Source organism: Rosa chinensis, chromosome 7 (assembly GCF_002994745.2).
Source record: "Rosa chinensis cultivar Old Blush chromosome 7, RchiOBHm-V2, whole genome shotgun sequence".
NCBI classification, from domain to species: Eukaryota; Viridiplantae; Streptophyta; class Magnoliopsida; order Rosales; family Rosaceae; genus Rosa; species Rosa chinensis.
Genome location: NC_037094.1, coordinates 66,645,937 through 66,663,919, shown reverse-complemented (window position 1 = coordinate 66,663,919; position 17,983 = coordinate 66,645,937). Strand labels below are relative to the sequence as shown.

The 17,983-nt window shown below is 37.1% G+C and overlaps 1 pseudogene; it reads right to left on the bottom strand.

Moving 5' to 3' along the window:
* Positions 1–99: 99 nt before the first annotated feature.
* On the bottom strand, positions 100–16,691 carry LOC112180467 (annotated as a pseudogene).
* Between the last annotated feature and the right edge of the window lie 1,292 nt (positions 16,692–17,983).

Sequence of the window (17,983 nt, the reverse complement as noted above, 5' to 3'; positions counted from 1 at the left end):
GCCCTTTTAATGCATTATTATTATTATCATTTTAATGCACTATCATGATTGGCGTCGACTCTGGAAACTGTTAACGTCAAACTATTTCATAAATAATGCACTTTTATAGTTGGAAATTGCTCCGATCTTTCGGTATCCAAATCTATACACCTAGAAAAGATGCAGGTGTTTCTTCGCCAAAGAAAAGAAGAAAATGGAGGTATTCAAAGAGTAGTGGAACTTGCATTAGAAAGTTAAAGTCTGAAGAGGGACCGTTGCAAAAGAAAAAGAGAGAGTTAAAGTCTGATTGATCGAAACTGGGTGGGGCATAGCGTGGAAATGTCGACGAAGCACAATGCAGTCAAAAGCAATTTAAAGTTGCTTTTTCTAATGTGAGATTCAAAAGGCTCTAATTTAAGAAACATTTTTCCAACAAATCGGACAATCACTGTGAACAAGATCGAGCCTTCTAAACTTGCATGGCTTGAAGCAGCTCCAAACCGTGTTCAATGGTTTGCGACTCTAGTTGAAATGCCGAAACCATAAACTCCTTCCTCTGTAGGAGAAACCAGCTAAGAACTCACCTCTCTCATTTTGAAGCACCTCACCCACACCTCCATGGTTGGAAAAAGCCACAAAGCTCCATCAGCATTGAGCTTCACCAATCCAAACAAAGGAAGGCACCAGTTCTCCTCTTTTTGTAAACGCACTTGAATCGTGGTACTAGTTTTATTAGCTTGATATGAACAGTTTCTGGCCATACCAAGCTTGATAGGCACCAATTCATTCAATGCAATCCAGCCATACCAATTGTTGTGATTCGAGGAATTAATTGCTTCTCATCCTCCATTAGGAAACCCTTGCTTGGAGACTCTGCTTCTTTGTCAATGCAAATATGGGTATTCACTGCAACCAACAGAACTAATGGAACGAGATATTAATCAAGACAAAATATTACTCACAGGTTACAACAGATGAGCACTAATGGTGGCACCTTCAAGGTAATTCGCAGAGGGTAAGTGTTTGTACAAGATCTTCAACATCCTCCTTGAATACTAGACGAAGGGCACAACTATGCACTCCCAAGCATGGGCTAGAGGATGAATATGTTAGCCTGGCCAGATTGCATTGCCTCCAGAACTTGAAATATTTACCACCACGCGGTATATAGACAAAGAAAGTCCAATCCATTGAAAACTCCGACGGCTTGAGTTTCGGCACAAGTTGCTGAATTTTGACATCAAATAAGCTGTCCCAAGCAACATCAGAGTCCAGACAACAACTAAGCACATTAAACTCTGAATCAGGAGTCCGGAGAATCATGTTTGAATCTTCGTGGGATACCCACAAAAAAGCACATACAGCAATCCCTAACCAATTAGCGTCATCATACAAATTGTGGGGCAGTTGGATTTCTGCAGAGTTGCCTTCGTTGAAATGCATGAACCATTTCCACTTGGAAATTTCAGTTCCATAGAATACACAAAAGAATAGTGAAGGAGCAGTCCAGTCCTGTACATAAAAAGAAATAGTCAAATGCTAATTAAGTATGCGTATGTGTTGCAGAGAAAGGAGAACCGAAACAAGTTCACTGTGTGTGAGGGATGGAGAAGGAGACCTGATTTCTATATTTTTGAGAGAGTAATTCAAACTTTCTTGCTCGTCGGGTTATGGAATCAAGTTTGTTTGGACTACATAAATGACCACCTTGCAATCCTATCAAGTCTATCCAATCTTCTACCACCCATTTATCATAAAGCTCAAGAGTATCTTCTCTTTGCATGCACCAGATGATTGTCTCAACAAACCCTTGGAAATCTTCCTGGTACACAATACGGATCCCACTTCTTCGAACCACTACATGAGGGCAATTGGTTTGGAAGAAAATGTTCATTACAGTTGGTGATGGATGCATAAAATCATCAGGAAACTCTCCTCGCGGTATTTAAACAACCAAAAGTCGATTATGTTCTTCTGACCACATGTCCACGACATACTCAAGTTCTCTGGGAATATCCTCATTACATTCACCCATTCTGAATTGAAAGTAAACACAATAGTCCTCTTGTGTCATATGCTGCTGTTCCTCTGCAATTGATGCATATATTGCAAATCCCATCCACCTCTTACTCTTGTGTAGATTCTGAGGAATCTCGATTGACACAGATGTAAAACCATAATTACATGCTCACAATATATGCACACAATCATAAAAGGGATTAAGGCTTACCTTCAGCAATTACTGGCATGGATTCCATCTTATGCAACTGCAAACACGAACACTGAATATAGCCTTCTGTTACTTACCAACTTGCTTCTCAATGGACAGAACAATATGCAAAACGTCGGTAGTAATCAGGGACCAATTCATCTGTATATATAGGAGACTTAACCCTCAAGAAGCTTCCCATTAAAGCTATCCATATCGGTTTAGGTTTCCTAGTTAGATTCTTAATGTAACACTTCATTGTAGTCTTTCTTGCAGACTAAGAATAGGATTACTTACCTTAATGAATAGATACACTGCTTCATTAAGTTACAAGTATTGATTTACAGTTTGTATCCATGTTAAACTAGGATTGATATTAAGCTAATCATCAATTACTTTATGATGATATGTGTTATGTCCATATTTGATCTTACAATCTCCCCCTTGGACTCACACATATCATGCTCGATGATTTGCACCAGAGAACATCAAAACCTACTTAACTTACTGAAGTGCGCGCCAGATAACAAACTCAAATCGAAAATCCATTCCAACATGGTCAGATCACAGTTACTTATGCAGAGCAGGAAACAGTATACATTTTAACAAAAATGCAGAGTTTCAAAACCACAAACATAAGCTCCTGCAATCCACATATGTCAAACCAGAAGTGATACAATATATGTTAATGTGTATCAACAAGTAAACATATATTAGGTCCTACTTTATGTTTCTAAAACCAGAAACTCAAGCAAATTTACTGAACACTGATGGCTTAAAATTATTGCTTGAACCTTAGCATCATGCTATACATGATTTAAGCCATCTGATAGCAAGTATGATATTCAAAACAAGATGATAAATTCCAAAACAAAACAATAAAGCTGCAGCAAAATCATAACTGGAAATACCTCAAAATTTTATTGATAATCAAAACTGTCATTACAAATAAGTTGTGATAAACAAAAATAAAAAAATCACAACTAAAACACAAGAACTCAAAAAACCTTAGAATTTTAAATGCTCCAACTGGACTAACTCTCTACTGATCTAAGCATCTAAATTAGCTAAAATTCCAATGCTTGCTGTATGTTTCTGGAATGCTGCTACTGACAATGCCTTGGTGAAAGGATCTGCTAGCTGTGAATTTGTGTCAATACTCAAAACAGCTATTTCACCATGCTTTACTCTTTCTCTAACACTGTAATACTTTAGATCAATATGCTTGGAATTATTTGACCTTTTACTGTTCTTGCTAAAGAAAACTGCAGCCTCATTGTCACAATAAATCACAAGTGTTCCAGCCACAATGTGACTCAATACTTTGGTCTGCATGAGAAAATTCCTAATCCAAAGTCCTTCACACACAGTTTCATATACTGCAATAAATTCGGCTTGCATAGTAGAAGTTGAAACAAGTGTTTGTTTCATGGTTTTCCAAGCAATAGCACCTCCTGCAAGCAAGAACACATATCCACAAGTGGACTTCTTGGAGTCTGGATAATTCCCTGCAAAATCCGAGTCTGAGAATCCAATAAGTTTCAGATCCTGCACTTGCCTATAAACTAGCATGTGGCTTTTAGTTCTCTGCAGGTATCTCAACACTTTCTTCCCAGCTACCCAATGTTCATGGCCTGGATTAGATTGAAATCTTGACAAAATCCCTACTGCAAAAGACAAGTCTGGCCTAGTGCAGACTTGTGCATACATGAGACTTCCTACAAGTCTAGCATAAGGCTTTGACTCCATATTTTCCTTTTCAACATCACTATTGGGACTTTGCTTCTTGGTTAACTTATCTCCTTTGGACATGGGAACTTCTCCAGCTGCACACTTCTCCATACCAAATCTCTTTAAAATTTTGGTAACATAATTCTGTTGAGACAAACCAAGTAGTCTCTGTGCCCTATCTCTTTTAATCTCAATACCTAGTACATAGGATGCTTCTCCTAAGTCTTTCATGTCAAAATTCCTTGACAGAAAACTCTTGGTATCTTTAAGCAATTTAATGTTACTGCTAGCCAAAAGTATATCATCCACATAGAGTACCAGAAAAATAAAATTGTTCCCAACAGTCTTCAAATAAACACACTCATCAACAAGATTTTCTGTAAATCCAAAAGTAGAAATCACAGAATCAAATTTCTTGTACCACTGTCTAGAAGCTTGTTTTAGGCCATAAATTGATTTTCTTAACTTACACACTAAGTTTTCACTTCCAGCTTGTACAAACCCTTCTGGCTGCCTCATATAAATCACTTCATCTAGTTCGCCATTCAAGAAAGCTGTTTTAACATCCATCTGGTGCAGCTCCATATCAAAATGAGCCACTAAAGCCATGATTATCCTAAACGAGTCTTTTGTAGAAACTGGAGAAAAAGTCTCAGTAAAATCAATGCCCTCCTTCTGTGTAAAACCTTTGGCAACTAATCTTGCTTTATGTCTCTCTACATTGCCATTTGCATCTCTTTTGATTTTGAAAACCCATTTACAACCTATAGGCTTCTGGTTGGGGTCAGGTTCAACTAATTCCCAAACCGCATTTTGACTCATGGAATTAATTTCTGCTTCCATTGCTAGCTGCCATTGATGAGATTCACTACTTTCAATGGCCTGATTAAATGTAGTTGGATCATTGTCCTCTGCACAGTCCATTTCAATTTCTGCTTCTTGCAGATAAACAATGTAGTCATTCTCTTCCCCCCCATAAGTTGGTTTTCTTGCTCTCTGTGATCTTCTAGGCTGAGCCACTGGAGGATGGTGAGGTTCAGTTACTTGACCAGTTACGTGGTCAGTTACTTGACCAGGGACAGTTACTTAGTCAGTTACATGGTCAGTGACATGGGCAGTGACTTGACCAGGCACAGTTACTTGGTCAGTGACATGGGCAGTGACTTGACCAGGCACAGTTACTTGGTCAGTTACATGGTCAGTGACTTGGTCAGTGACATGGTCAGTGACTTGGTCAGTGACATGGTCAGTTACTTGGCCAGTTACTCGACCAGGTATAGTGACTTGGTAGGCACAGTTACTTGGTCAGTTACTCGACCAGGTATAGTGACTTGGTCAGTGACATGGTCAGTTACTTGGCCAGTTACTCGACCAGGTATAGTGACTTGGTCAGTGACATGGTCAGTTACATGACCAGTGACATGATCAGTTACATCTTGTTCTAAAGGCAATGCTACACTTATATTCTCATCTGACACAATTTCCTCAAAATCTGAGGTTAAATCCTCAAGGTTTGTATTGTGAACTTTTTCACTTAGAAACTTTACTTGATGTGTTTCAAAAATTCTAGGTGAATGATGAGCAGAATATAATTTATAGTCATCAATGAATGTGATAAAATACACATTCCCACAAATAGTTTGATGCCTAAATGGTCCACATATATCAGTGTGTATGAGTTCTAATAAATTTTGGTTTCTATATGCAGTCTTCTTTCTAGTATTAGTTATTTTTCCCTTAAAGCATTCAACACAGTATGTTAGATCAGAAAAATCAAGTTCATTTAGGATGTTGTTTTTCACCAAAATTTTCAGTCTCTCTTTTGAAACATGGCCGAGTCTTCTATGCCATAAAAATGCAGACTTTTCATTTAGTTTGGTTCTTTTAACACCTGTTAAAGTGTTAGTACTGTTTGTGTTATTTTCAACAAGTAAAATTTCTTGTTGAGCCATTGAACAATTTAACTGTAAATAATCATTCATAATAACACCAGAACCAATTTGAACAGAATTTTTAGAAATAAGAATTCCATTACTATCCATAACAAGTCTACAACCAGATTTTACTAAAAGAGAAACCGAAACCAAATTCCTTCTCATGGAAGGTACATAAAAAACATTGTCCAAAACTAACAATTTTCCTAATCCTAAATCGAGCTTTAAGGTTCCAATAGCCTTGACTGCCACTCTCATGCCATTGCCTACACGCAGGTTCACTTCATCACTTTTTGGGATTCTCCTCCTTATGAATCCCTGCAAGGAATTAGTAATATGAATAGGTGAGCCTGAATCTATCCACCAAGACTGTGGTTCAACATTTATGAGATTAATTTCTAAAGAAAAAACTGTATTAGAAAAAATCTTACCCTTTTTGGCTAACCAATTTTTATAGCCAGTGCAGTCCTTTTTCATGTGTCCTACTCTTTTGCAAAAGTAGCACTTGAACCTAAATGGCCTATTTTCCTTGGCCACTGCAGCTGTTGAACTCTTAGTTATGGCTTTAATAGGCTTGAGCTTATTTTGGGGCTTTTTCCTTTTAGGCTTCTCAATGAGGTTAATGGTTGTAGCAGGTTCCTTTTCTTCCTTGATCCTAGATTCTTCATCCACACAGATGGATATAAGTTCATCTAGAGTCCAGTTTCCCTTTTGAGAGTTGTAACTGGTCCTAAGATGACTAAAACTGTTAGGCAAGGAATGTAGTGCATAATGCACTACCTGCTCATCCCTAACCCCCATCAAGAGCTCCCTGAGTCTGCCATTTATATTGATCATCTTCATAATATGCTCTCTAACTCCCCCTGAACCCATGTACTTCAAATCATGAAACTCCTTGGTTAGCCTAGCAGCTTCTGCCTTTTCACTTTCTTTAAACTTAGCACCTATGAGTTCCAAAAAATCTAATGCTAGCTCAGGTTCTTCTATACTTCCTCTGACAGTCTTGGACATAGAGGTACGAATGAGGTTCTTAGCCATTCTATTGGATCTATGCCACTTCTTGTAAAGATCAGTTTCCTTCTTAGTGCTCTTTTCAGTTAACTCTTCAGGTTTGTCCTCAGTGAAGCAATAGTCTATGTTCTCATGCATTCCCATATAGTTCTCTACAGAATCTAGCCAAGCTCTATAGTTGGTTCCAGTTAGCATCAAGACACTGTTCAAGTTCATGTAAGAGTTACCTAAGGAGCAAAACAAAAATTCGTGTGAGTTCTCAATTTGTAAAGAAAATAACTTTAAGTTTTCTGTGTTTTATTTAGCTTTAAGCAACCAAAACAAGAACATACAGAAAACCTAAACAATCCATACTTGCATTCATATCAGTCCATAACCAAAAATAATGTTAAGCAACACTTTTGAGCAGAAGCATAACATCCTGGAGTTCTTTATCAATATACCATGTTCAATGGAAACAAGTTATCCAAAGAAATTTATCCACATCTTTAGACAGAAGAAAAATTTCTAAGTATCCGTATTTATTTTCATCAAGCACGCATATTGCTGTTTTGTATTCTAAAACCATACTTGACCACTTCTTTGGAAGATAAAACTGAAGCATAGTTTTAAAACACAAAACACAATTTCAGTTTTGTTATTCGATCAGTTACTTGATTAGTTACCTGACCAGTTACATGGTCAGTGACCTGGCCAGTTACATGGTCAGTGACCTGGCCAGTTACATGGTCAGTGACCTGACCAGTTACATGGTCAGTGACCTGACCAGTTACTTGGTCAGTGACCTGACCAGTTACTTGGTCAGTGACCCGACCAGTTACATGGTCAGTGACCTGACTAGTTGGTCAGTTACCTGATCATCGTTTTCTGCCAACATCAATGAAGAATGCTTTGTGCATCATAATCACTTATGCCAACAGAAAACCACAAAACCCATGAGCTTTTAACTTTATATTCTACCCAGATTCATCCTTGTAAGAAAATTAAGCTCTCATATCTGTCAATTTTAATACTGTGTAAAAAATCTGGGAGATTTTTGTTCTTCATGCAATTTTTACACAATCACAGATACAATACCATATCATCAATCAATTCATCATGCATATTCAAGCACAATCAAAATTGTTTCGATTCCAAGAAACCACAGAACAATCAAGAAATTGTAAATTTCATCCGGTCACCATCTACTCTAACCTAACGCACGCCGGGAATGCAACTAGTGTTCTTGAGCACAATCAAAATTCAATTATCATGCTATGAATCGAAATCAATTTCCATAGAAAAACCTGTTTTTGCTTTTTCCCCAATTTGCTGCTAAAAATCACAGCGGAAGCGTGAATTTGATAATTAACCAGATGCAGCAATCGACTTAAGTAACTTACTTTGATCAGTTACATGACCAGTTACATGGTCAGTGACTTGGTCAGTTACTTCACCCGTAAAGCAAAAACCTTTTTTTTTTTTTTTTTTGTATTTGTTTTGCAAAACCCTAAAACGATTTTGATATATGTGAGCCTATGCTCTGATACCAATTGTAAAACCATAATTACATGCTCACAATATATGCACACAATCATAAAAGGGATTAAGGCTTACCTTCAGCAATTACTGGCATGGATTCCATCTTATGCAACTGCAAACACGAACACTGAATATAGCCTTCTGTTACTTACCAACTTGCTTCTCAATGGACAGAACAATATGCAAAACGTCGGTAGTAATCAGGGACCAATTCATCTGTATATATAGGAGACTTAACCCTCAAGAAGCTTCCCATTAAAGCTATCCATATCGGTTTAGGTTTCCTAGTTAGATTCTTAATGTAACACTTCATTGTAGTCTTTCTTGCAGACTAAGAATAGGATTACTTACCTTAATGAATAGATACACTGCTTCATTAAGTTACAAGTATTGATTTACAGTTTGTATCCATGTTAAACTAGGATTGATATTAAGCTAATCATCAATTACTTTATGATGATATGTGTTATGTCCATATTTGATCTTACAACAGAGGGCCATGGCCCTGTAACAGTGTTAAGACCACATGAGTAGTCAAACCATGCTGGGCTTCCGCTGAGGTTAAATCTATATGTTGCAGAATTATGTGTTAATGCCTGCAAGGGAATAGAAGATACAGAAATTAGTAACCTCTTTCATTTAGAAGATGGTAGTTTGAAAGAGAGATCATATAAATTAGATAGACAGAACCTCAAGGTATCTTGGAAGAACAGACTTGATATTCTTTCTCAGCAGAATTCTGGAGTCTTGTTCCAAGGGTGGAATAAATTTCTCCCTGCAATCGCATATATACAATACATATAAGAAAGAATTAAAGACATTAGAAATATATTAAAGTTCATACAAAAAACCAATGGTGAAATCTTAATACATACAAAGCCGGAGTTGTCAGAAAATTAGATTTACCATTTCAAACACGTATCCCCTTCACTAATCCAGCCAGATTCTTGAATAGCATCTAAAACTTCATTTAGACGAGTCCCAGTATCACCAGGGATCAGTTTGGTATACCATCCATCATCTTTCTCATAGATTAGACGAATTCCACATTCCTGGACGTCCATGAATGGGTTGTTGGTTTCAAACCTAGCCCCCACCACAGTTGATCCATTCAACTGCTTAGAAAAATGAAAACTAGCTGTATAGGAAATGAAAAGCAGATGAGAACTTGATCTCATGAAAAAGTGCTTTTCTTCCCCGTCAAAGACAGATGGTTTCATAGAGAAAAGATCAGTTTCCAGTGTGCATTGATACAAGTAATTAGAAGTTTCAAAACCCAACTCAATAACGGAGATAGCACTCATATTATGTCCCTTGACTGAGAAAACAGCACAAGAGGCAACCCCCCTCCACTTGTAATCATCTGTCAGATTTGGAGGTATCGGGATTGATATGAAATTGCCTGTGGATTTAGTGCTGAACCAATCTGGAATTTCATTATCAACATGGATGACATTAAAGTGAATTGAAGAGGAATGGGAAAGCTGCAACGTAAAACAGAAAATGATTACGTATGAGTAGCTACTAGCTAGGTACAGAAAAGGATTTGTTTTTTTATTTTTATTTTTTGGTTGAGACTTAAGACAGAGATGTCAGACAGATACATACCTCAATGTCTTTTAGAAGAAATGGCAGTGAAAAATGATCCACCTGCTTCCACTCCACATGCTCATCTCTTCTCAAGGAAAATTGTATGTCCCAAGGTCCATTTCCCTTTCCTAAAATATTCCACGCTTTCAAACTGTATGAGTCTCTATATGCTAAACCACTTGAACTGAGGGAATTGACTGTAGTAACTCCGGACTCAGGTGAAGTAATTATTTTGAATTGATTCGGAAAATCCATCAGTGAAGTACAATCTTCTGCAAGCACATTTCCAACACTTGATGGAAGCTTTGGCACCAATTGAAGTTGCCTACAGTTGCTCAAGCCGAGAGTCTCGAGCTTTGAGAGTTGAGAGATACTTTCAGGTAATCGGACAAAACTATTACCACCTAAATATAACATTCGTAAGGAACATAAGCCGCTAAGATCACTGGGAATTGCTCCATCCATCAGATTGCAATCACTTAATTCTAGCTTTATCAATGAAGTTAATCTCCATAGTGAAGCAGGCAACAACAAACCCGTCGGAGCATGACCTTTACATCCTTGGCAAGATAGAGATTTTAGATTCTTCATCCCTACAAGGAACAATAACCCTCGTATGGCAGTTCCACCTAAATAAAGCTCCTCCAGACATTCCAAAGAGTTCAGATTTTCAGGTATATCAACCAGTTTTGAGCATCCTGTTAGATAGAGACTTTTCAAAGATGTCAAGCACTGAATGGTGCTAGGGAGATGCAAAAGGTTTTTACAATCTGTTAGATTCAACAGGGTAAGACCAGTCAAACATTCGACTGATGAGGGCAGTTCCTCAATGCTAGTGCCATCCAAATGAAGCTCCAACAAGCTTTTTATGTTTCCTTCAATTTCAGGAAACTTCTTCAGTCTCGAACACAATGAAAGACTGAGAAATTGAAGGGACTCCAAACCAGCAAAAGGTGGAATTCTCTCAACAGAGTTGCAATTTCTCATATTCAAATAGACAAGTTTCTTGAGGAATCCAAGAGATGGGTGAACCTCAACCAAACTTGTACAATCTTGAAGCACCAATGTATCAAGATATGGAACCTCAGTGAAGTCTGGAGTCGACATCAAGTATTGCGCACCACTCATATCGATAAGCCGTAGCATTCTCCATCCCTGGTAAAGATGATCATCATGTGATTTGTGAATTGAAATAATACATCATGTTTTCATAAAATTTATATTTATAAAAAATAATACAAATTCTGTATGGGAAAAGAGTGAAAATAATGTACATAAATACCTTATCATTATGTTGTGAAAAGGAAAATTATCTTGAATTACCATAATGAATATTTTTGACTCTTGAAGTGAAAATTGCATTATCCTGTATCAGATACATTCTTTTTTGGACAAGGCATTCCTTTCTTTGTGTATTCATTTATATATATAAACACATTCTAATGATGAGAAAAAGTGGATTATATAGGCAGATAATATTTGTTATTCGGAAAAATACATGAATTTCCCTGTTTCTAGATATAACTATATAGTTTATGAGAACAACATAGAATGTAAGCTACATTAGAAAAATTTGAAGTGTAACCAATGTCCTACTTTATGCTGTAGGATGAGAATCAGATGACCCAATTTTCGTCCTACATCACTTTAGCACGAGAATAACAATATTTTTTTTTTCTTGTACGGATGTTTAACTGCCTAGGGAATTTATACAATTCAAAAAAGCCCTCATCATTTTGCGAATAAATCTTGTAACAAAAGGCTAGAATATAAAATTTCAGCTCTACGATGACATTCAAAACTATGGACATGCTGCACAAGATTTATTATGATCTTACTCTTTGTCCTCTCCATAGTTGTTTGATGCGGCTTGAATGCATGTGAAGTTCGACAAGGTAATCTGGTTGAAAGTCTGAGGGGAAGGAATCTAAAGGACATTCATCCCAGTCCAGAAACTGTAACTTCTTAGAAAGATATTTGATGTTTCCAGAAAACTTCACATTCCAAATTTTGAGCAATCTTAATCTGTCCATATTTGAGAAAGACTCGTTAACTGAGTGAACCACATCATCTTTAGTAGGACCATGGAGGAGTATGCTTTGAACTGCACTCGTTGCCTAGAAACAAAGACCAAAGAATTAGCTGTTACAGAAGATATAGCACAATAAAATATAAAACAAAAGATTAGTTACATCGATCAGCACTTCATATTTGTACTATTTTGTTACCTTACTCTGATCAAGTACATCAACGATCTCACTTGAAAGCCACAATCTACTACGTTTTCCAGGGTCATCATGGCATTCTTGGCGAACAACTTCCCAACCCAATTCTTGTATCAAATCATGCATCCACAATTTTTTTCCAAATAGAGTTACCATAGATTTGTCCAGGAGAACCTGTATATCAAAGTCTGGACAGTGGGCATCACTACCTTGTAGTATTCTTCTTACACGATCTATGTTCACCCCTTTAAGGAAACATGCGATGTCCAAAAAAAATTTCTGTTCCCTTGGTTCTAATCCATCGAAACTAACCTTGAGAACATTAATAATTTTTTTATCAGGACTTTTTTTTAGTCTGTCTAATGCACTTGACCACAATTCTACACTTCTACCCTTAACAGAAGAACCTAAAACTTTAATAGCTAATGGAAGGCCATTAGCATATTTCAAAAATTCCTTGGATAGCTTGAGAACTTCTTCTCCAACCAGCTGGTCTTTCTTAAAGGCTTTCATACTAAAGAGCTGAAGAGCTTCAGCATCAGTTAATGGATTCACATTGTACACTTTATCTCCTTCAACCGCACTGAGCAAATGTTCATCTCTTGAAGTTATAATGATTCTACTCCCTGGACCAAATGATTCACGCTCGCACAGTGCTTCCAATTGTTCTTCTTGGTCCACGTCATCAAGAATGATCAGAACCATTTTAGTATTAGTCTCTGCCTCAATATGTTTTTTCCCATTTTAGTGTTCTGTACATTTACATTACATTTCAGCAAGTCCGAAAGAAGTTGCTCTTGTAAATGAACTGCACCTTGCTTTTCAATTACCTCTCTAACATTCTCAAGAAAGCTGGAACCTTCAAACTGAGCTTGTACCCTTTCAAAAACCACTTGTGCAATAGTTGTCTTACCGATACCACCCATACCACAAATCCCTATGATACGAACATCAGGACACCCGATGTCTAAGTACGAAAGCATTTCATTCAGGTGTGAATCCATCCCAACTAAACCCTCAGATATTGGGATTAATTGATTTAACTCAGTGAAAATCTTTTCAACAATTTCTTGAATGACTTTGGATTCATACCTGGAAAGTCATAAATAATCATCATATATATCGTCTATGTATAAGGTAAAGATGTATAACGCAAAGGAACAAGTAGATACAGATAATGAAGATTATAGGAAAAAGAAGCAACAACTAAATAAAGATAACAGAACATTATATAATGCAATCTTTTTCTTCATTCTGAATGTGGAATTAGAATAATCAGAAAAGCAATATGAGAAATGCAAGTTACATTTTTATGAATGATGCTAGGTGAGAAAACTAACCGTAAGGCGCTAGTAGATGCATAAAAGAGGGTTGATCGAATATATGTATACATATAGAAGACAGAGAAAAATTTTCTGTGTTAAACATTTAGGATCATTAATTGATCGATAACGGTCCTAGTTTAGGATTGAAAATTGATATCGGGGCTCATATACTATCCTAATTATATTAGGATTGCGCATCCATACAAATAATGCAGTGGACCAAGAGACCAGGCTTCTGCCCTATCTGAATCACAAGACCAGACTTGAGCAATCCTCCACTGTACTCACAAGCATGTCAATGCCTATCCTTATGCTACAAGCCACAATAAGTGGCATACATAAATCACCACTGCATAATGAATATGCAGTAAGACAAGACAAACCAGGAACCAATAAATCAATAGAAGGACCTTGAGTACTGCTAAATATCAAGCCACCCGTACACATCAAATTCAGCAATTGTACAGGTAGGATTTCACTAAGTGTGTATAAACAGGATAGAATAAATGAAATATAACTCAAAATTTCAAACTCAAAGGTCCAAAATCCCTTTATTTCCAAGTCTTTTACAACATTTCTTTCATTTAGTAATACCAAATAACAGGCCCGCTCACCTGCGGGACGAAAATAAAGGGACAAAACGGGACGAAATCATCCCAGTGGTTGGATCTTAATGAAATTGATCAAACGGATAAAAAGCAAACCATTAAAACCAAATTTTTTAAACGCACTATCCAATCCCGTCTAATCTACTTTTCTTTCCCTGTTTATCTTCCTCCTCCCTCGTCTCAATTCTCAATCCAACTTCATTCAAGAAAAAAAAAAACTCTCAATTCATCTAAGACCCCTCAGAGCCTCCCCTATAACATTCTTGATTCATCATCATCACCATAAGACTGGTCTATCTTGAAGGTATTTTTCTTTTTCAGTTTGGTGAATCATGGAGCCATTGTATTTTGTTTAATGATTTCACTGCTGGTGCTCTGATTTCTTTGTCGTTGCCAATGGAAATTTGTTCAGTTTTCGGATTTGGATTCCTGCTCAAAATTTTATTGATTTGATTTGATTTGATTTGTTTAGATTGGGATTTGGAAGTGTTTTTTTTTTTTTTTTTGGTAAGCAAAGTGTTTCTGTTTTCAATTGCTGGGATATGGAGTTGGTACAAAGAAATTGATAAAAGATCTATACTTTTTTGGATAGTGGAATGGATTGAATCATTGTGTTTAGCTTTTAACTTCTTTTTCATTATTATTATGTCTTTGAAATTATTATGTCTAAGACTAAGCTACGGTGAAATTCTATTTATAGTTGTGTTTGTAATATAATGTTGTGGCTTTATGATGGGTGATCCATCGTTACAAGACCTGAATGAGAATGGTATTGTAGATGAATCAAAACTTCAGCTTGGTCAAGAATTCGAATCAATAGAGGAGGCATATTACTTTTATAATGAGATATATGCAAAGACAGTTGGTTTTAGTGTGAGAATGGGTTCAACTAAGAGAAGTAAGGTGACTGGAGAGATTACTTGGAAACAATTTTTATGTTCCAAGGAAGGAAAAACAGATGAGACTTATGAGAACTCAAGACAGCAACATTCATCGACCATGGAAGAAAGGTGGTGCGGAATAAAGCATATGGGTTGTAAGGCAAGGTTGAACATCGTCTTTAACAAGGCAAGCAAAAATTGGTGTGTAAGTGACTTCGAGGAGGCTCATACACATGAACTTACAACCCTAACTGGTCACGTAACTGACCATGTCACTGACCAAGTAACTGACCAAGTAACTGCCCATGTCACTGACCAAGTAACTGGTCACCTGCCCATGTCACTGACCAAGTAACTGCCCATGTCACTGACCAAGTAACTGGTCACGTAACTGACCATGTAACTGACCAAGTAACTGCCCATGTCACTGACCAAGTAACTGGTCACGTAACTGACCATGTAACTGACCATGTCACTGACCAAGTAACTGACCATGTCACTGACCAAGTAACTGACCATGTCACTGACCAAGTAACTGACCATGTCACTGACCAAGTAACTGACCATGAGACTAAACGGGATTGGATAATAGGTTAAAAAAAATTTATTTTAATGGTTTGCCGTTTTGTCCGTTTGATCAACTGAATTAAGATCCAACGGCTGGGATAGTTTTGTCCCGTTTTGTCCCTTTATTTTCGTCCCGCAGGTGAGCGGGCCTGTACCAAATAAATAAATAAAGTGGTATTTCAATAACAGACCAATTTCAGCACTACAGCGAAAAAAAATGGAAGAAGTATAAGCTTACCCATCTTGCAGATGCCATCCAGAGAGATTGCCTACTTGAAAAAGAGCATCTTTCCAGCCCTTCACTCTGTCTGGATCACCTTTATACCTCTTTTGATGCTTCTGAAATGCTTTCTCAAAGTGTTTGCCTTTTTGTCTCCGTACCTCATATGGATCGACATCATAGAACACTGGGAGGACTACTTGTCCCATTTCATTCATGCATTTAGCGACCTTTGCAATCTCATCCAAACACCATGCAGAATCGGCGTAACTTCGTGAGAAAACAGCAATTACATATCTTGACTCTTCAATTGCTTTCAAGAGATTTGGACCAATCGATTCCCCCCTCACAAGTTCCTCGTCATCTCTAAATGTGTATATCCCTTTCTGTTTGAGAGCAGTGTAAAGATGGTCTGTGAAATTTTTGCGGGTGTCTTTACCGCTGAAACTGAGGAACACATCGTACGTCAATTTACCGGATGGAGGAGAAGAAGAAGAAGGAGAAGGAATATCTACTTTGGTGGTGACTGAAGGACTACTGTGGAGTGTTGTCGGTCTGAGTTTGAAAGCCAAAAGGCAGCCGCAAATACAAACAGTGGAGAAGAAGAACAAGAAGTACAACCATAAAGAGAGAAAGTTAAAGAGAAACAGAGCAGAGAAGAAAACTAGTAGGGAAGTGGCAGACAAGACACTGAGGCGGATCGACAAGCCCATCACTTTCTTAGAACAAAATCTAAGAATGGGAAGAACAAAGGATTGAAGATCGAACACTTGTAGTTCTTTTAAAAGTCTTGGATCGCTTTCTGAAATTGCTTGATGTAAAGCCTTGGCATTCTTCCCAGTAATCCCTGATCTTTAAAGCATTAGGAAATTTATATTAATATACCGAGTAGCATGCATATAGTAAAGAAATCGTCCACTGTGTGGGACATGTTGAGGAAGACTTCCGTACGGCACCGGCAACACGTGGCAGTGCGGAGGCCCAATCAGTGCCCAAAGACGGAGAGTATTTTGAGTATTTCACATTAAAATCAAGGGTATTTTCGGAAAATAGGAAAACATTTCTTTTTTTCTGATTGGAGGGCCGCACCTCCTGCAGGTGCCCCTACGGAAGAATTTCTCGTTGAGGAAACACAGCATTGACAATTGTGTTTGATTTCGTGTGTTGATAAGAGTCATGACCAATAAGGTCGAGAGGAATGGAATCTTTGCCTTTCCAAAAAAAACATTAAAAAATAAACATAAAATATTTTGTGGGAGTTGGTCGGGTTTCTTTCTTTTTTTTTTGGTTACAGGGGTTTCTTTCTTTTTCATCAATTCAACATATTAGGTTCAAATGATTTGTTTTAGTTTTTAATTGCTTTCTTTTACTGTCATCGAAAAAAGGTTGAAATGATTTCTTGTTCTTTGTTTCTAATTGGAAAACAATACAAACTTGCACACATTAGTGTAGGTGTTGGCATCCCTCATACAACAATATTGAGTACTGAGGTCTTGAAGAGAGCGAAAGTTAGTGAAAATCAAATAGAGTAAAGAGCAAAATGTAATGTGAAGATCAAATTGTGTAAAGAGTAAGCTAAGACCTTAATTAACTGATTGATGTGACACATTTGGTAAGTTTTAATCATTGCATTTATATGAACGTGTGCAGAGATTGAAAACTGACTTTTAATCTCCAAACTGGGTTCTATTTAGAAAGAATTTGTGTGGAGTTTGTGTGTGTTTATTGTTAGATTACCAGCGAGTATCTCTGATATTAATTGTTTAGGATCAGTTATTATCTAATTGACATATAATTTGGCATATCTAAGGGACAGTTTTTGAGAGACTGTGAAGGACAACTGAATCTCAATCACATGTATTAATATTAAATGTTGAAATTAGACTAATTGAAAATTATATAATTATCCTCAGCCGTTAAATGCATTTGACCTTCACGGTTTCTCAGAAATTGTCTCTTATGTCAGAAGACCTCATTTATTTATAAGATAAATCAGTTTTGCATAACAATTTAATGCTTAGGAAATTTAGTTTCCTAATAGGAGTCAATTTAGTCAATCACATTCAATTAACCTTGGTAATTTTAGTGGTAGTCTCTGTACATGCCAGCCAGAAATCAAGACAAACTGACATATAAACTGATGACACTTGCTGTGGTTAGCATCACGTATCAAGACACTTGG